General features: G+C 35.2%; 1 long non-coding RNA gene across 1 annotated transcript in view; it reads right to left on the bottom strand.

Annotated features, from left to right (window-relative positions):
* LOC141493197 (uncharacterized) overlaps window positions 1-21,024 on the bottom strand; it is a 56,679-nt gene that overhangs the window by 25,490 nt on the left and 10,165 nt on the right. The window contains exon 2 of the long non-coding RNA XR_012470144.1: window positions 1,403-1,516. This is a non-coding gene — a long non-coding RNA (uncharacterized LOC141493197). The remainder of the gene's footprint in view (window positions 1-1,402; window positions 1,517-21,024) is intronic.

Consider the following 21,024-nt stretch of genomic DNA (forward strand, 5'->3'; position numbering starts at 1 on the left):
CTAAATATGAAAGATCTTAGATAATTGCAGGCATCATGAGAATATTGCTTTCTTGTAGATCTGTCCATAATACCAAACTATTTCTGCCTAAATCTTCTTTGTTAATATTCTAATGAAGGAAACAAGTCATGTTTGTACTTGGTACATGTTTCACAAGTATTGTCTAATTGATTTATATAACGATTCTTATCCACCATGAATCTTTGCTACTGGCCTTCAAGTATCCCGGATCTACCTATCCTGACCTGTAATTTCCTTGACCTCTATGTCTCATAAGCTTTCATCATGTCCTGCCCAATTTGGGCTGCTCTGTCCCAATTGATCATCTGACCCCTGCATTATCTGATTTTGACTGCTGTCTGTCCTTCTACCTGGCCCAGACTGGTAGCCCAACTCCTTCACTAAGTAAATGCCAAAGTAAGAAACTGTGGGGATAAAAGTAAATGTCAATTTGATCAGTTGAGCTGAATGGCCTGGAGGAAGAACCACTCTGTGCTCCAACTTTAAAATAGCTTTACTTTGTTTTGTTTGGATTTTTTTTTTAAATCACCTCTACCATGACACATTAGTGATCATCTTGCTATAAGTCTTGATTATCTGGGCTAACAGAGGGGAACATTAATTCCAATAAGACAGTGCCCTGGATAATTTGCCTGGGGCTTTCCTCTTGCTATAGCAGTATCTAAAACTGGAATATAAAAAAAGCGATAGAATAACAAAAGAGGCAAGTAGCTGGAAAGTAAGTCTCCCTAGCCTATTAGGGAAAATAATAAATTCAAATAGCTTTCTCCCTGCCTTACTATATGGATGGGGGAAGAGCAAGAGTTGCATCTGCATGACATTTTTCATTCTGCCAAAGAAGCAACAGTTTATTTTTTTCAGATAAGCTTGACTCTTACTGTTTCCCTAGGAATTGGTCATGATTCCTGTCTAGCTCTACTTCCTTGATTTTCATTACCTGTGTAGCCTGTGTTCATCTGCAAATGGGACTTGAATTATTATTTTGCTGATTGCCTAGACTTAAGAAAGTGATGGGGAAAATTGTTCATATTATAGATGAAGCTTAGAAGTGGGGCTTGTATTTTGGGGGGGAAATTAATAAATATTTACCAGCATACTAAAACTTCCAACTACTGTCAAATTCAGGACATTGACTCCTAAAATTCCCTAAGGCCTTCTGGAGTATAGTTCCATCTCTGCAGAAGCTGTACCAATGATTACTTGTATTTGGCTCACCTCAAGCAAACCGTTCCCTCCCCCACCCCCAAAAACTTCAGCAGTGGATCAACTATTAGGTCAACTGACTACAGAAATGGTGACTAGTGAGTATTTGAAAGAACTATGAATCTCATGTCAGAAAAAAGTCAAGAAATGAGAAGCTAAGAGAATTAGAGCAACTTACCTATAGAGAATGGTAGGAAGTCATGAAGTACATCTACATAAGAACAAAGGCAATGGAAATAGAAGTCTTATGGACCTGGAGTGACATTTATAACCATCATCATCATCACCATCCCTGAAAAGAAGCACAGGAAAATTCTATGGTCTAGGAAGAATAGCATAGCATGATACAAGCACTCTTGATCTGATTTGTGAATGTTTCTTTTATACAAGTGGATCTCCCTTTCCATCCATGTCCATTGGAAATTTTCCTTTTCACTCATCTTCTGTAAAAGAACAGCCAAAGTTAAACTGGGACTGTCATGCCACCTGATGGCTTTAGCTGGCAATTGTCTACATTCACATTTCTCTAAGGGCAATCATGAGCATACTATTTTTCTCTTCTTTTCTAAATTTTATTGCTCACCACTTAATTCTTTCTTAAGTAATCATTCTTAAATGCTCACATGTGTATATACAGAAGGTTACTGACTCAAATGGAATAGAAAGACATAGGTTTTTCTTGAGACAATTGTCTGCAAGCAAGAGTGGGAAGGTAGAAGGAGACAAGAAGGGAAAATGGACATAAACATTTATACCCACATGTGTGTATGTATATGTGTTTATATGCATGCATTTTATGTGTGTACATATAAACACATGTGCACATGCATGTATATGGAACGTGTAATTATAGATATATTCCTTTTTCTAATTCTTTTCTCCTTCTGCATAGTCAATTGTCTCAAGAAAAACCTTTTCCATATCTATCTTTCTATTATATTTGGAAGTCAAAAAATTATTCTAATCATACCTATGGGCATGAGTAATACTAGTAATGTACTTTCATTTAAAAAAAAAAAAAGAAAAACCCAAAGTTCTGAAGTGAAATTAGTCATAATTAAAGAATCATTGCCATCCATCTCTAAAACTTGAAAATGTTCATAAATTCACTTTGGAAACTACATCTGCCTTCTCCTCTTCTCGTCAAACCTACTTTTGAGAGGTCAGATGACCAAAAAATATTTATGTATTTTGTACCATTCTAGAGAATCATTATCCTCAATTTATCCTGTAAATATCTTTTTTGTGCATAGTTTTTTTGCATACTCTGTCCCCCATTAGACAGTGAGCTCCTTGAGAGGAGGTATAGTTTTGTTGTTTTATTTTGTTTGCCTTTCTTTATATCCCCAGTGTTTAGCACAATGCAGCAATTGATTATATTGTTGTTGAGTCATTTCAGTAGTACCAACTCTTCGTGACTTCATTTTGGGGTTTTCTTGGCAAAGATGTGGCTTGCCATTTTCTTCTCCAGTTCCTTTTCCAGATGAGGAATTGAAGCAAATAGAGTTAAGTGACTTGCCCATGATCATATATCTAGCAAGGGTCTGAGACCAAATTTGAGTGCAGGTCTTCCTGACCCCAGACCAGATATCTATTCACTAGTTACCCCCTAACATACACTAGGCATTTAGAAAGTATTTGCTGTCTATTTTTCATTACAAAGAAATAATATATCAGCTGTTGTACATGTTATATAGTCTTGAGATTATCCGAGGAACATACACTTAGCATTATTTCTTTGGATAATTGTATTTCCAGGTTTCAAACAATCAACTCGCAAATGAACTTTGAGATCATTTCTGAGGAATATCATAGTCTTGGAGTCAAATTTTAAGTCTTGCCTTTGACCAAAGTTACTTTCTCTGAAACTCATTTTTCAATTCACTAAGAGGAGGATAGTGATTTCTGGGGTTATATGAATCTCAAATAAAATATTGTTTTTAAAATACTTTTTAAAAGCTCAAAGTGCTATAAATGCCAGCAATTAAGTGGAAACTATCTGTATAATATGGACCTTAATATACTAATATAATCGTTAGAAATGTTCCTGTCCTGGCTCTACTTCTAAATATCTATGTGATCTTGCACAAGAAACACAGCCTCTGTCCATGCTAGTTTCTTCATCCATAAAATGGGCATAACAGCTTTCTTCTCATGGTGTTGTGAGATCCAATGAAATTTGATCAAAACATCAAAAGTGTTTTTTTGAAGCATAAAATGCTAAACAGATATGAAACTACATCCTAGTTCAATCCCTCATTACCTAATCCCTGGGCTCTTTCAATGGACTTCTAATCAGATTCCTTGCCTCAGGTAACTTCTCTCTCCAAGTTACCATACAAGCAAAAAATTGTATATATTATATATATATATATATATACATATATATATATATATATATGTATATATATATATATTCCATTGCTTGGCATTTAAAACCCTTCATAATCTGATCCCAGGTTACTTTTCTGGCCTAATTGCATATTACTTTCTTTACACATTGTATGTTCTGGTTAAACTGACTGATTTGTTTCCCTTCTCTATATCTTTGAACAGTCATGCACCTCAACCTCTTAGCTTAATTAGAAGCTCAGTTCAAAGACCATTTCTTTACATACAACCTTTCCTGATTCCTTTTCCCTAGTTCCTAGTGCCTTCCTCATTCCTTGAAATTATTTTGTATATATCTTGTGTTAACTTTTATGGATACATATTGTTTTTCTCACAACTTAAGCTCCTTCAGGAAATGGAATATCTTTTGGTCTCTGTATCCCAATTACTTAGGATGCCTGGCACATAGGAGGTATTTAATAAATCAGAGGATAGTATATCATTGAAAGTTAACAGGAACTTTCAAGATCATCTAGTTCAACTTTTTCCTTTGATATCTGAGAAGATAAGACTTGGAAAGATTAAGTGACTAGCCATGGTTGCCCAGTTAGCGAAATGTAGAAGTGAGGTTCAAACCCAGGTCCTCCTGATTCCAAGTCTAGCGTCTTATCATCATACTGCCTTTTCTTTAGATACAGGTTGAATTAAAGAACACTTTCTCTACTTTCTTTTCCTGTCTTTTCATAGAACTTATGCAACAGAAATGGAAAAGGAAGATTGACTCTCATGAATTCTTGAATCTTCCATCATTCATTCATCTTGTTGTTCTTCCCTATCATAAACAAATCCACTTAGCATGAAATATGTCAAAATCTGATATCAGAGTTGGATGAGCTCCTTGCTACTCACTAGTCCTACCAGTGGTACCTAGTACCATTCATAGGTAATATTAGATTCATTAGTGTCACTCAAGAGTCAACAGGCTATTGGATCCTACATTGGCTGGTGACATTATGATATTTGCTTTCATCAGATACTGGCAATATTAAGTCATTGAGAGTAATCAAAACAAATAAAATAAGGTCACATTGAATACAATGAAACTTGTCAAAAGCACAGCTTTAATGTGAGGAATCTCTTGATTTACATCAATCATAGAATGAAATAAGGAACTTAGCAATTATTGAACATTTAATACAAAGAGGCTAATTTTGCTCTAACATGAGAAGAACGTACAAGGATATAGTGGCAATTAACTGGGCCCTGTGTCTGCATATGTAAATGTATCTGGACAATAGGTTTTCAATATTTGATTCACATGATGATTTTCATGGTCTAAGGTGACCACCAAGTATAGAATCAGGAAAATTCATCTTTCTGAGTTCAAATCTGTTCTCAGATACTTGTTAGCAATATGACCCTGGGTATTTCACTTAATGCTGTTTACCTCAGTTTCCTCATCTCTAAAATGAGTTGGAAAAGGAAATGGCAAATTGATCCAGTATCTTTATAAGAAAGCCACAAATGGAATCATGAAAAGTCAGACACACCTGAAATGACTAAACATCAAGATGGCCAGGAAACTGGGGCTAGTCGTGTCCTGGAGTAGCTTTTAAATAAAGCTTCTTTTTTAAAATAAAGCCTCCCCATGTTGTGAGTGGGAAGAAAGAAGTTGTATCAGGGAAATGCTGGTGCTCCCACATCTAATCTTCACTGCCCTGCCTTAATGACTTTTTTCAGGTTATTTACCAGATCTTGAATATCTTACTACTTATCCCTGCCTTCTTCTTTTATTAAAATTCTACTGGTCTATTCCTTAAGGTTTAGATTAAATACTATTTCCTCCATAAAATCTTCCCTGATTGTCTGTAGGGAAACTCTCTTGGTTCAATTCTTACATAATACTTTGTGCCTTTCTTCTACATTTATCCTGTGTTGTCACATTTTGTCATACTTAAAATCATGTATAGCACTTTCCTCACAATAATCCTGGAAGGAGGATAATATAAGCATTATTTACATTTACATTTTACAGATGAGAAAATTAAGGTTATGAGTGATTAAGTGATGTATCCAGGAATATACTAGTAATTATCTGGGTGTGATTCCATCTCAAGTCTTCTGGCTCCAAGTCCTTTATTCTTTCCAGTATACCATCTTACTTTCTCAATATGTTATTATAGGGAGTTGTGTATAAATGCTATCCTATGTCTTATTCTTCCACAGCATCTATCAAAGTGCTCTGAACCTGAGAGTAGGCAAATAATGAATTCTTTTTTTAAAGTTCAAATTGTTGAAAGATCAGAAAACAAACGATGGACCTGGTATGATATAGTAATAATAATATAATAGTAGTAATGAATATTCAAGCACTGAACAAGGACCCAGCAAGTTGGAAGACTGAGTCCAATGAACTCTTGATCTCTACTTCCTTTCAACCACTTTACATATACCAACTCTAACCCCTTATCTTCAACGTGTTCTTCTTTACCATGTGAAACATACATAAGTGCTACAGAGCCATTTGATATACTTACAGAATTGAAGCATTACAGGAAGGAGTTTTGTTGTTATTGTTATTCAGTCATTTCTTTTGTGTCCAACTCTTCATGACCCCATTTGAAGTTTTCTTGACAAAGATACTGGAGTGGTTTGCCATTTCTTTTTTTTTTAGGTTCTTGCAAGGCAAATGGGGTTAAGTGGCTTGCCCAAGACCACACAGCTAGGTAATTATTAAGTGTCTGAGACTGGATTTGAACCCAGGTACTCCTGACTCCAAGGCCGGTGCTTTATCCACTACGCCACCTAGCCGCCCGGTTTGCCATTTCTTTCTCCAGCTCATTTTATAGAAGAGGAGACTAAGACAAACAGGGCTTTGTGACTAGCCCAGGCTCACATGGCTAGTAAGTGTCGGAGGCCCAATTTGAACTGTCCTCTCCTGAACTTCTTTATTATTATTACTGAGGACTCCACCATCCTAACAGTCACCCAAGTTTTCAATCCAAATGTCATCTTGAATACCTGGATCCCTTCTCCTCTTTAACATCCAACATATTATCAAGTCCTGTCATTCTACCTTTGAAACATCTCTCCAGTTTTATTATTTTTTTTGAAGAAAAATCTCTTAAAGTATTAAAAAAATACTTATTTCTGACATTAGCAGACATCATTTTGTTTAACCTATAGAAGAAAAACATTTTTTCCCAATGAATACATCTGGAAAATTGTTCCTTTACAAAGATTCTTTTTTAGTTTGAAAAAAAGGCAGAAAATCTTTTTTGCCTTTACCAACAGCTAATGTTTTGCCATCAGCTAGAAGAGAGGGCAAGGGCAATTCAAGAAGCAACCTTTCAAACCAGAGTTTAACCACATCCAGTAAAAATATTTTCATCTTTTATAGTATCCTTTAAAGATTGTAGTACATTCACAGAGTCTTTCTTTTAAAGGTAGAATTCTTAACCTTCTTTGTGTTATAGACCCCTTTGGCAATCTGGTGATGCCTATGGACCCCATCTCAGAAAAGTGTTTGCAGTTTGCAATTATAGTTGAAGAAAATGCTAAATTTCAGTAAGAAAGGTTGGTTTAAATATTTTTTTCTTTTTTCCCATCCAAATTCATAAGAGTCCTTGAAAGCTATCTATGAACCCTTTGGGGCTCTGGTAACTCCAGGTAAAGAATCCCTGCTTTACAGAAAACAGTCACTGTACAGCAGCAGTCATGATAAAAAATTAATATTTTCAGGTCTAAAATATTAGCGCCCTTGAGTCACAGGAACAATACATGCCAAAACTTTTTAACAACCAAGTGAGATAAGAAAATGGTACTATAGGTAACAGAGAATCAAACAATCAGAACTGGAAGGGAACCAAAGATCATCTAGTCCAACCTCATTCATTTTACAAAAGAAGAAATTGAGTATCACAGAGGTTGTGATTTTCCGAGTTACAAAGCTCATTAGTGTCCAGCTAGTTGAAGGTGAAGATGACGTCTGTCCACTGTGTCAGTCAGTACTCTTGCTTATAGAAAACCAGTTTTCCAACAAATCTCAATGAAACTGCAATTTCTACTTCACAAGGCAATGCCAATGGTTGTTATTGTAATCTCTAATAATCTGTATTCTCTTTTCAACAAACTGAGTAAGGAGAGAGAGACAGGATTCTGAAAAAAAATAAAATTATAAAAACATTAGATTTTTTTGTCAATGGTATATTTAGAAATGTTGGGCTCTATCCCCTGTCAAAAGTTTGGAAGAGTAGGCATGGAGAACAGTTGGTCAATAATAATACACCATCAGAAGATGGGGTCACTTGTATGAGGAACAGCAAGGATGCCATTGCCATTGGATTATAGAAAATATGGAGAGAAGTAAAATAGAATAATACTGCAAAGTTAGGGAAGGGACAAATTGTGAAGGATTTTAAAGGCCTAACATTTTATAGAATTATTAATTGATTATAAATATTATATTTGATCCTGGAAGTTATAGGTATCCACTGAAGTTTATTGGATGGGAGGGAAGGAATTTGTTAAGTGCTTCACTTTAGAAAGATAACCTTGATAACTAAGTGGAAGGTGAACTGAACACTTGACGAAAGGAGACCATTGAAAAGATTATTGCAATAATGCAGGCATGAGATGATAAGGACATGCACCAGGTGATGCCAGTGGCAGAGGAGAGGGAAAAGGCAATACTGGAGAGATGTTTCAAAGGTAGAATTGACAGGACTTGATAATAGGTTAGATGTTAAAGAGGAGAAGGGTTCAAGCTGTTCAAGATGACACTTGGATTGAAAACTTGGGTGACTGCTAGGATGGTGGAGCCCTCAATAGTAATAAAGAAGTTCAGATGAGGAAAGGCTTTGGAGTGGGGAGGCAAAGATAATTTGTTCAGTTTTGGATTTGTTGAGTTTAAGGAGTCCACGGCACATCTACCATTAGACTGCAAGGTCCTCAAGAGCAAGGACTGTCTTTTGCCTCTTTTTGTACCCCCAATGTTTCAAACAATACCAGGCAGATAGTAGGTATTTAATAAATGATTACTAACTGATGGACTGATAGCCACCAAGTGAGACTAGAATAACTTCCACCAGTTGCTCCTGATTCTGTCCTGGGAACCAAAAAGAACAAGTCTAATCTTTTTTAAGACACTCATTGGAAATTTCAAACTGGATATACAATAGGCATCTCAAATTCAACATGTCCAAAAGAACCCCTCATTATCTTTTTCCCCAAAACCCACTTCCCTCTGAATCCCTATTGCTATCTAGAGCACCATCACCTTTCCATAGAAGTAGTCAACCAAGTATGATCCTTGAAATTCTCACCAAATCCAATTGGGTGCCAGCTATAGTGGTTTCTATTCTCCTGACAGCTTTCAAAGATAATAGATATAGAAGATAGATATTTGTATATATGTCTCTTAAACTCTTTAAGCCTCAGTTTACCATTTATAAGATAGCAGAGAGTGGGGGATGGGAAGGTAGTATGATTGAATTATAAGATCTCCCAGGTCACTTGCACCTCTAAAGTAGTGGTCTCTCCACTTATCTAGCTCCCTAGTTCAGATCTTCATCATATTTCACCTGAACCACTGCCACTATTTGGTTTCTTTCCTTCAACTCTCTTCAGTCCATCCTCCTCATAGCCATCAAGTTGATTTGCATAAAGCCGTCTTTCTCCTACTCAAAAAATTTCAGAGGCTTCTTGTTACCTCCAGGATCAAAATAAATTTTGGGGGCATGAAAACTCTCAGTACAATGTTGCTTTGTGTTACCTTTCTGGTCTTCTTACAAATTGTCCCTTGATACCCTTTACAGTCACATTTGACCTACTTTCTTTTCTCACATTTGGTTCCTCATATCCTGTTTCTGAGTGTTTGTCCTTGCTGTCTCCCTCCATTCTAACTCTTGGAAGGAGACACCCTTTAGGCTCAACCCAAGCATCACTCTCAGAAGGTCTTTCCTGATCCTGTCAGCAGCTAGTGCCTTCCCATTCTTGGTTTTGCATGACTTGTTATATTTATGTGCATGTCTCCTCTGTTAGAATAAAAGTTCTTTGTAAGAACTATTCTATTTTTGATTCTGTATCCCAAGTGCTTACCATAGTGCTCAGAACATAGTGGGTATTCAATAAATGTTCATTGATTGAGATGTCAAAGAAAGAAGAAAGGAAAATGAGAAGAGAATCCAGCTCACCTCCTGGCTGACTTTGTACTTATTCTCATAAGAGAGCTTGTTCTTCCCATCCTTGGCTATGCTTCCTAAAAAGTCTTCCCTGAGGTGATCGTGAATCACGCAAAGACCAAAGGTGCCAAAAATAATTCATGACCTGAATTTCTGATTTAACTCTTTTTTAAAAATGTAATTATTTTGTTAAATTTTGAATCCCAAACTGTCTCCCTCCTTCCTTCCCCATCCTGAACTAGAGAATGCCACCATTTGACAAAGATTTATAAATATAGCATGGTTTGCATACTTCTATTTATTAGTTCTTTCTCTGGAAATAGATAACATCTTCCTTCATAGTAGTTGATTTGAGTATTTATGATGCTCAAAATGAGTCAGTCATTCAAAGTTGTTCTCAGAATAATATTGCTATTACTGCAACAGTGTTCTCTTGGTTATGCTCATTTCACTTTTCATTATTGCATACAAATCTTTCCAAGTTTTTCTAAAATCAAGAAGCTTCTCATTAATAGTATTCAATCACAATAACATACCAAAACTTGTTTAGGCATTCCATAAATGATGGGCATCCCTTCAATTTCTAGTTATTTGTCACCACAAAGAGAACTATTATAAATATATCGGAATATACATACACATACATATACATATATATATACATACATACACACACAAACAGGCTCTTTTCCTTTTTTCCTGATCATCCTGGGAAACAGACCTAAAAAAGTTATTACTGGGTCAAAGGCTACACACAGTTTAATAATTCTTTGGGTAGAATTCCAGGGTGTTCTTCAAAATTGTTGACTGATTTAACTCAACTCTCTACTGATAACCTCCAGGCTCTTTTATATACACTGAATACAGTGAACAGATTAGCACTCACCAGTTGTTCAGTACTTCATATATAATAGTTTATCTTTTATGGATGAAATGGGTTTATTGCTCATTGGATTGTAAATTCCTTGAGGGCAGGGACTATCTTTTGCCTCTTTCTGTAAGCCCAGAAGTTAGCACAGTACTGACACATAAGGGCATTTAATAAATGTTTATTGGTTGATTGGTTAATTGAAAATACTATACTACAAGTATACCATTTTATAGATGAGGAAATTGAGTCTGTGAGAGTTGAATGTCTTTCCCTGGATCACAGAGCAGCAAAGTATCTGAAACAGCATTTCAACTCAACACTCCCGACTCCTGGTCTCCCTCCTTTTTCAAGAAGTTCAGTATCTAACTCAGTCATCCTCTCCATCCAACTCCTGCTCTCATACTTAGGGTGCTACAAATAGACATATTCCTACTCCCTTAAATAGCCTGGTCTTCCCCTCCAGGACATCTCTGAGAGTGCCCCCTTCTTCTCATCAGTTACTTCATTATCAATATTTTCATTCTCATTCTTTTTCTCCCAACCCAAGCTCCAGGCTACAAAATGAGGTAAGAAATATGGTGGTACAAAATTTGGAAAGAAAGAAATGGTTCTAGAAAAATGTGGAACACAAAAGCTTGCAAAAGGATGAACGTTGGGGGGCATCTAGATGGCGCTGTGGAAAAAGCACTGGCCCTGGAGTCAAGAGGACCTGAGTTCAAATCCAGCCTCAGATTCTTAATAATTGCCTAGCCATGTGACCTTGGGCAAGTCATTCAACTTCACTACCTTAAATAAATTTAAAAAGAAGAAATATTTAAAAAGAGGATGAATTTTGAAAACTATCTTTGCATGTGATTGGAAAAAAATTTTAAAGGAAAGGGAAGGGAGGAAGAGAGAGAGAGAAAGAGAGAGAGAAAGGAAGGGAGTGAAAGAAAGAAAATCTGTGAAAATCTCTCAGATGGGAGACAGAAGTACATCCAGGAAGGTGTGACCTGAGGTATCATTTCCCCTTCTGGCTAACTCCTAAAATGCCCCCTCCCTGCCTAGGGAATAAGTCGGTCTATCCCACATGCTGGTCCCTTGAACTCAATATTCTCATTACAAATGTGCTCTGGAGTCCAATGTATTCTTTCTTTTTGTCTTTTACTTCTTTCATCTCATGTAGTTCCAGTTCTGATAGTTTTTTGCTTTGCCTCATCACATTTGGGTCATTTTCAGACCAGCTACCATGTTCAACCCCTGCCCCATCTCATTCCCCTTGATGTGTTTGTCTTTCCACATAAAAATTACAATTTCCTTGAAAAGGATGGTCTTCGTTTTGTTTTGCTCTTTGTATTTGAATATGTAGCACTGTGTCTAGAATGCAGCAAGCACTTAAAAAATGCTTTTTCATTCTTTCAAACAATTTATTATTAGCATGAACTATATGCAAAGGGTTCAGTCTAATTGCCCCATCATTGCTCCCCACTGCTAGGACAATCAGACTTTCTCCATAATGTATTTAAAAGTTCAGGAGGAAATTTCAATAAACCAAAAAAGTCAAATTTTCTTGAATTCAATTATATCATCTATTCATTTTAGAAGTGGGAGGCAGAACTAATGCTGAGTGAAAATGAGCAGAACGAGAAGGACGTTGTACACGTTACCAGCAGCTTTGTGAGATGATCAGCTATGATGGAAGAATCTTCTCTCAGCAGTTCAGTGATCAAGGACAGTTCTGAAAGACCTTATAGAAAATGCCATCCACAACCAGAGGGAAAAATCTATGAAGTCTGAATCCAGGGCAAAGCATACTATGTTCATTTTTAAAACTTCTTTTATGTTTTTTCTTTTCTTTCTCATGGTTCCCCCCTTAGATCTAATTCCTCTTTCACAATGTGATTAATATAGAAATATGTTAAACTTGGTTGTATATGTACAGCTTTAACAGATCAATCACTGTCATAGGGAGAGGGGAGAGAAGAGAGGGTCACAGAATAACGTAGAACTCAAAAGCTTGCAAAAGGAGGAAGGCTGAAAACTATCTTTGCATGTAATTGGAAAATATAAAATTAAAAAAAAAAAAGAAGCAGAATGTAATAGAAAAAGTGTAAGGTTCTGAATTGGAGAACCTGGTGCCAAAGTCTGGCTCTGCAGTCTTGTAGGACTATGGACAAAAGTCACTTAACCTCTGCAGTCCTCATTTTCCTTAACTTTAAGAGTGTTGTACTAGGTGATCTCAAAGGTCCCTTAGCACTGTGATCCAAGTGCTTAACATAGCGTCTTGTATGCAGCAAGCACTTAATAATATGCTTGTTGACTGAATTATTTCCAGATCAAAATCTGGAAATTCATAAATTCTGTTCCTGATTTTCATCCAAACAAGATAAAGAAATAAAGTTTTCATGTGTGTATCAGGTTCTATTTGACCTTGTGGTTTGGGTTAGAAGAAAGATCTGGGTTTGTGGATTTACCAGAAATTGGTACTTGGTATCTAATATAAGGATGAGATTTATTATTATACAGTGCAGTAAGCAGGAAAGAATGAAAATACACATACACACACACACAATATGGCAACAGAGAGGAAGGGATTCAACCAGTTATTCATGGGAAAAATCAGGGAATGAGAAAAAATGGGAAAAAAATTCAGGGAAAAATCTGAAAAGAGAAGTTTTGTATCTTAAAGATGGATTTGACTGAGAATAGGCAATCAATGCCAGATATTAGAAGGGCCATCCCTAATTACAGCCCACTATGATAAGTAAATTCTCCTGGTTGCCCAGGAGACTTTGGAGACTCAGGAGAGGGAGTTTCTTGATTGGAACAAGAAAGTGGATGAAGGTCCAATTCTAAAATCAGGGATCCCATAAATGGGAACTGCATGACTGCTGTAATCAGCCAACTGCCCCCTACAATCAGGTTTATTATTTTGTGGATACTCTAGATTTAAAAAAGTGTCAACAATGCATTTTGAATTTTAAAAATTTATACACATGTATTTATACACATATATTTTTACAGAGAATCTGGCAAGTAAATATTTACCAACACACTACTGTAGTTCTCTTTAAACATGGCTTAAGGTCAACAAGAGAATAGAAAGCTCCAGGAATAAATCATCACTAGATTGGAGGTCTGGTAACTCTAGGACAATAATAACAACAATAATAATAATAATAATAAAAACTCTTTATGACTTACAAAATGTTTTACTCATTTTCTCATTTAAGCCTCACAACACCCCTGCTTGAAAATCATTTTAGAGCAATTTCGTGTCATCATTATTTTGTAGGTAGAATAGCATGTGATGGTATTTCCTTATTTACAGATACATAGTTTGGAAGCTCAATAGTCCTATTCATCCCTCTGATTTCTTCAAAATTTATTTTATGACATTGGGAGCATATGCCATTTGCTATGTGACCATACCCCAATATTAAAAGGTAAATCCTAAACTCATTCCTTCTCAAATGGGATAAGGGGCATCAGTCTGATTAGAGTTCTTGCTTGGCCAAATACCAATATATCAATGCAGTCCCCCTTGGTTCAAATTAAATTCCTTTTTTTAAAGTTTTATTTATTTAAAGCAATGGGGTTAAGTGACTTGTCCAAGGTCACACTGCTAGGCAATTATTAAGTGTCTGTGAACAAATTTGAACTCAGGTCCCCCTGACTTCAGGGCTGGTGTTCTATCCACTGAGCAACTTAGTGGCCCCTAAATTTCTTTTTGCTCAGTTTGATAGTTTGCATGATGATGCTCTCTACAATGGAGGCAACATGTTTACATTGCTAAGTAAGGTAAAAACTGGTCAGCTATTTCTGGCTGTACTTTAATAAGATTAAGGCAATCCTGGGAGTTGCTATTTTAAAAACTCAGTTTTATCTGTTCATCAAGGGATGTTTAGACCACTTAATTCAAACTCAAAAGAAAGTGATTTATAGCCTGCCCATGACACTTGATAGCCTATGAAACCTTAGACAAGTTATTTCAACAGCCTGAGACTCTCTGTCCTTATTTATAGTGAGAGATTTGAATAAAAGTCTCTGAGTTCCTTGCCAGTCCCAAATATGATCCTATATGTCTATAATCCCAATATATGAATGTATTTTATTGTTATTATTTTTCAGTCATGTTTTACTCTTGTGACCCCATTCGGGGTCTTAACAAAATCCTAAAGTAGTTTGCCTTTTCCTTCTCCAGCTCATTTTACAGATGAGGAAATTGAGGCAAACAGGATTGAGTGATTTGCCCAGATTCACACAGTTGGTAAGTAGCTGAGATTGAATTTGAACTCAAAAAGACGAGTCTTCCTGACTGCAGACCCAGCCCTTCTGTTATCTATGAGCCACCTAACTACCATATGAACGAATAGTAGGGGCAATATTTGGTCTGGTAATTTGTACCAGGTCCTCCATTTTTAGTTGGTAGGTCAGAAATGTGCCAGGTGATCAAAAGAACTGGAAAAAAAGTGGTTATGCCAAGAGTATATCCATATCAGCTTAATATAGCCTGATGACAAAGATCATATGTCATATTCTTTAGTGTTATTTATATCTACATGACCAGAACAGGTCTTTTAGAATGAGGGCAATTTTTCCTAGGTCAGCACTTTAGAAAGATGTCATTGAACTTTCTTTTTTTCAATATTTTTCATCAGTCATCAAATGCTTCCAATTTTACACTATCCTCTCATGTTGTGATTTCTCAGACTGTGCTTTATCTGAGCTGACTTTTTATGAAGATATCCATGTAAAAGCACCTGATTCTATCTCCAGATTTCAGTGCCCAGTAGATTCTCACCCTGTAGTCTTGTTTTTATTCTCATTAGTTTCAATTTCAGAGGAAGGTATTCTGTTATCTTGGTTTCTCAACTAACCTCTTTGGGATTCTAGGAATCCCACTATACACTGATTACACTGTATAATCTAAACTTTTGTCCTTTTGAACTATATAAAAACAATAAGGTTTTATCTAAATACATTTAACAAATATTTATCAGACATTACACATACAGCATTGTACTAAAGACATTTATTTGAAAACATGAATAGTCCCTATTCTTAAGAACCTTATAATCTAACTAAAACCAAACTTGAACAGTTAAGTAATGATACCACAGATAACATAAAATTAATGATAATAATGATGAAAATTATTATTAATTGCTAACATTTAAATAGCACTTTAAAGTTTGCAAAATGTCACAAATATTATTTCAATTTATCTTCACAATAACATTGGGGAGAAAGGTGTAATTGTTATTATTTCCATTTTACATATGAAAAACTTAAAGTTAAGTGAAAGAAAAAGAAGTTAAGTAACTTTCCCAGGATCACACAACTAGTTGTATTTAAAGTTGCATTTAAACTCACATCTTCTTAATCCAAGTTTAGAGCTCTACCACATACCACCTAGCTGGCAAAGCAAATCTGCCTCAAGATGTTTCTCTGATGCTAACTTGCTTTATTGAGAGAATATCCATTAAATTTCCTATAATTTAATTTTTAGGAAAATATTTCCTAGTGTTTACTATACAATAATACTTACTAAACCATTGATTCCTAGGAATTTTTGATGAATCTATAATATTACAGTGGAGCTATTACCTCTAATTTTTATCCTTTTTCATCCTCTGTGATTCTAGAGGATATAAAGATAAAAAATTGCATAGTCTCTGCCCTCAAGAAATTTACAATCTAAATAGGGAATGAGACATAAACACATAAATATATTAAAACATTAGGGGCGGTTAGGTGGTGTAGTGGATAGAGCACCAGCCCTGGAGTCAGGAGGACCTGAGTTCAAATCCAGCCTCAGACATTTAATAATGACCTAGCTGTGTGGCCTTGGGCAAACCACTTAACCCCATTGCCTTGTAAAAACCTAAAAAAAAAAAAAAAAAAACCCATTAGAATGAGAATATGAATATAAGTCAAAAAGATATGAGAGATTGAAGAGGGAGGAATCTTTTTTTAACTAAGGAGAGAATAAAAGCTAACATTTAACTACTTATTAGCATTGAAATTGCTTTAAATACACAATCTCCTTAGATCTTCACAACAATCTTATAAAGTATTACAAGTATTATTTCACACATGGTGAATCTGGTAATCAGCAAGGTGGTATTCTGAGCTATCTCTAATTGGTTAGATTTAATTCTGTAACAACATGAAACATTCATTGGTAATTAATAAAAGTAAATCTTAGCTATAGAAAGAGAAGAATATTCAACAAGGACTCTCCGAATTGACTTAACTGAAAGATCATCTGCAGCTTCTCATGGAAGTGATGTCAAAAGCTTAAGCCTTTAGTAATCTGAGCCAAAGAATTCTCCCCTAATCAACTATGATGGATACAGCTCCTCTCAGCAGTTCCATGAGCAAGGACAGCCCTAAAAGACTTGTGATGGAAAATGCCATCCACATCCAGTGAGAAAAAAGATGGAGTCTGAAGGCAGACCAAAGCATATTATATATATATACATATATATGTATATATATATATATATATGTTCATTTTTTAAAACTTTTCTGTTTTTTCTCTCTTTCTCATGGTTTTTCCTCCTTTAGTTCTCATTCTTCTTTCACAACATGGTAACTATGGAAATATGTTAAACACAACTGTACATATATTACCTTTATCAGATCAATCACTGTCATGGAGGGGAGGGAGGGAAAGAAGGGTAGTAGAAAAATGTGGAACTCAGAAGCTTACAAAAAGATGAATGTTTAAAACTCTTTTTGCCTGTAATTAAAAAAATAAAATAAAATGATATACAAAATAAATGAAAGAACGAATAAAATAAAATAAGAATTCTCCAGGAAGTATGGCCTTAACTTTTAAGAAAAAAACAAGCTCAACTTTCATAGGAAAAGTTAGGATAATACTCCTGCCATAGTGATGTGACCAAGTTCACAAAGTTTGTGTTTAAGTTACCATAGGGAGCCTGGTCTAACTCCACATCCGATAAATTTTCTATTATGCCATTTAATCTCTGAGATGTCTGAGATCAATGAAAGATTCTTGTTGGAGTAGACACCTTTTCCATCTAAGCCTTGAAGAAAGAATAAAAGATTTTAATAGGTAAATATGCAAAGAGACGAGGGTGGTTAGATATATTTTACCAGTTTATTCTTTAATATAAAGTTTTTATTTAATTGGATCATACATCAAGATTATAAAATATTTGAAAATAAAATGTAGTCTTAAGGTTCAAATCTTTAGGCATGGTTAGAAAGAATGACTACAACATGAGATTATGAATTCATTCAACAATTTCCAGGGATCAGAGATAGAAAAGTTGGTTGTATACAAATAAAACTAACAGAAGAAGAAGAACTAGTTCAAATCAGCAAAATATAAATTTTAGGAGCAAAGGAAGTTTGGGGTAAAAAATAAAAACCACATAAGAAAATCTTTTAATTTTCTCTTTGACATTTCTACTCAGAGACACAGAGCCAAAGGTCAAAAGTCATCTCCCTAATAAGTATTCTTTCTCTAAAGGACTTTAAACCCCTCTGATCCCTGTTATCATGGGTCTGGATCATAAGCATAAACCTGTATGATTTTTCATTATCTGAAATAATTTTCAGAAAATTTTTGTTCTTTTACTAGATTTGATTTTCTTATCTTAGTCCAGCCTTGTCATTAAAAGGAGCTAATTGAGTAGATAATTAAGATTTCATACACATTTTTTCATCTTTCAAAGACTTGTGGAACCTATGAATTACTAGTCTAGGATCTCTAGAGACTACACTGCATATGGTCTGATTTAAGGTGTTGCCCCTCATTAACAGCATATTACTTATGTAAGATGAAATAAACTTCAATATTGTGAGGTAATAACAGATTATTTTCTCTTGGTGTGTCAAAGCAGGTGCTTAAATCCATCACAAATGCCTTTTGAAAGAATAGATCATATACTTGTGATATATGATTATCTGTTATCTGTACCTTTAAAAACTTTTCTTCAATAGATAGAACTCTAAGGACAGATTCATAATAGAATGATTCAGACCAATTATTTGGCTAGATGTCCTTATACTTCCAGAAAAAAAAAAGACATAACTGGCCCCTTAACTCCAATTGCCAGCTACATTTGAGTCTCCATGGGGGAAAAAAGCAAATAATAAATCTACTCAAACACACTCACACATAAAAAGTGGTCCCTTGGCTAAAATATTGAGCCTGGAAGACCAGAGTTCAAATCTGACCTCAGATACTTATAATCTGTGTGACCCTGAGCAAGTCACTTTAACCTCTATTTGCCTCAGTTTCCTCATCTGTAAAATGGGTATAAAAATAGCACGTACTTCCCAGGATTGTTGTGAAGATAAAATGAGATAACAGGTATAAAGCATAGAACTTGGAACAAAGTTGGTACTTATTAAATGTTCATTTCCTTCTATATATGTTGGACCATAAACTTTTGAATTATAACCTATAATAATCAGTTAATAACCAAATATTCATTAAGCACTTTCTCTGTGTCAGACATTATTCTAGGATGCTTAGGATCCAAAGATGAAAGTTACCCTCAAAAAGTTTTTCATTCTATCAGAGGAAATGATGTGTAGATATAGAAATAATTACTCTATATGTATGCAAAGTAAATGCAAGATAATTAGGGGATGCTGAGAGGAGTCATCACTACTTCAGAATACCAGCACTCACCATCTGGAGGATCAAGATAGACCTCATGTAGTTGTGGCACTCAAGCTTTAAAGGAAGTTATTTAAAGGAAGTCATTCTAAGAAGTGGATGGGAGGAAGGAAGCCATTCTAAGCATGGGTGACAACCTGTGTGAAAGCAGAGATAGGCAATGGAATATAGTGTATGACATATACTGCAAGGACAAGGTGTTTGAACCACAGGGTTCATGAAGAAGAGAAATGTGTAATAAGACCAAAACAAAAAAAAAAAAAGGTAAGTTTTGATTTAATTGCTAAAAAGATAGAAGTTTATAGTTGATCTTAGAATTGATATTCATTGAACAGAATAATAACGTGGAATTTCACTTTCTTGGTTAGGTGGGGCAGAGATGTCAAACTCCCCACCCCACCCCCAAACTCCAGAATGGACCTGAACCAGATGAAATATAATTTGGAAATGTTTAGCAAAATAAAAACATAAGGCAACATAGATTGTATAGATCTGTGGTTTTGTAAGTCAATATGCAGCCAGTAGAAACTCCTTTCTATTTGAGTTGGAAACCACTGGTGTGGAGGATGAATTGGAGAAGGGAGAGACTCAAAGAAGGGAGGTAAGTTGGAAGACTATTGCAGTGTACAAGTAAGAGGTGATGCAGATGGAACTAACCTAAAGGGGCAGCCAGAGAAGAGTTAGAGACAGAGACCAGAGAAGTTGTGGAGGATACAAAGATGGGGAGAGAGAATCAACAAGACTTGCCAACTGACAAGATTTTGCTGAGAAAGAATGAGGAGGTGAAGATGATTCAATTCTGGGAAGATGTTAGTACCTTCCACAAAAATAGTGAATTTCAATATAGGATAGAATTGAAGGAAAGACAATAATTGAGACTAGTACCAAGTTTAACCTCATCATTTGATTCTCCTTTGTAACTTTTTCCTTCTCTCTTTTGAATGTTTTTGAAATGTCCTAATGATACATACACTCTATCCCCATATAACTGTCCTTTTTTTTAATGAATAAACATAATCAAGAAAAATAAATGGACACATTGGTCATACCTGAAAATGTATCCCTCATTCTACACCCATAGTTTGTCACTTGTCTCTTGAGGTTGGAGGCATGTTTCATAGTCAGCCTTCTAAAACTGGTATTGATTAATCAATCAACATAATGATATTTTAGGGTTCCCTCAATTTCCACTCATTTTTATTATTTTCCCTGGGAAAATCTTCCTCTAGTTAAATTGTATTATTTTGACTAGTTCTATAAATTGGTTGTCATAGTATTAAATCTATACTGTAATTTAGGTAGCATTGTCATTTTTTACTGTTGATGTGACCCAACCATGAACAATGAATCATTTGCAAATTATTTGCCTTCTTTTGAAAGCAATTATATGCAAAAAAGTTCTGAGTATGCTTTCTTGATAGATTGAATACCAGATATTTCAAGCATTTTATAGTAATATTGAATGGAACTTCTTTTTTTCCTTTTTCCTTGCTTGATTTCATCAGTAATATCCAGAAAAACTGGTGATTTGTATGGGTTATATTGAAATTTTTCTCTTTTTTTCATAGAATCTTTAGTATTCTCTAAGTCAGTCACCATATGATCTGAACACAAATTAGTTTCTGTTTTTATTTATGCTTACATAACAAGGGAATTGGCTAATGAGTTTAACCCTTATGAGCATGAGCAACTTGGTCTCCACATTTACATCAGAGCATGTACAATCTGATCTGCTTACCACATGAAGGAAAGTATTTGAACTTGCTGCTGAG

The sequence above is a fragment of the Macrotis lagotis genome, chromosome 7, assembly GCF_037893015.1.
Source record: "Macrotis lagotis isolate mMagLag1 chromosome 7, bilby.v1.9.chrom.fasta, whole genome shotgun sequence".
In the NCBI taxonomy this organism is placed as follows: Eukaryota; Metazoa; Chordata; class Mammalia; order Peramelemorphia; family Peramelidae; genus Macrotis; species Macrotis lagotis.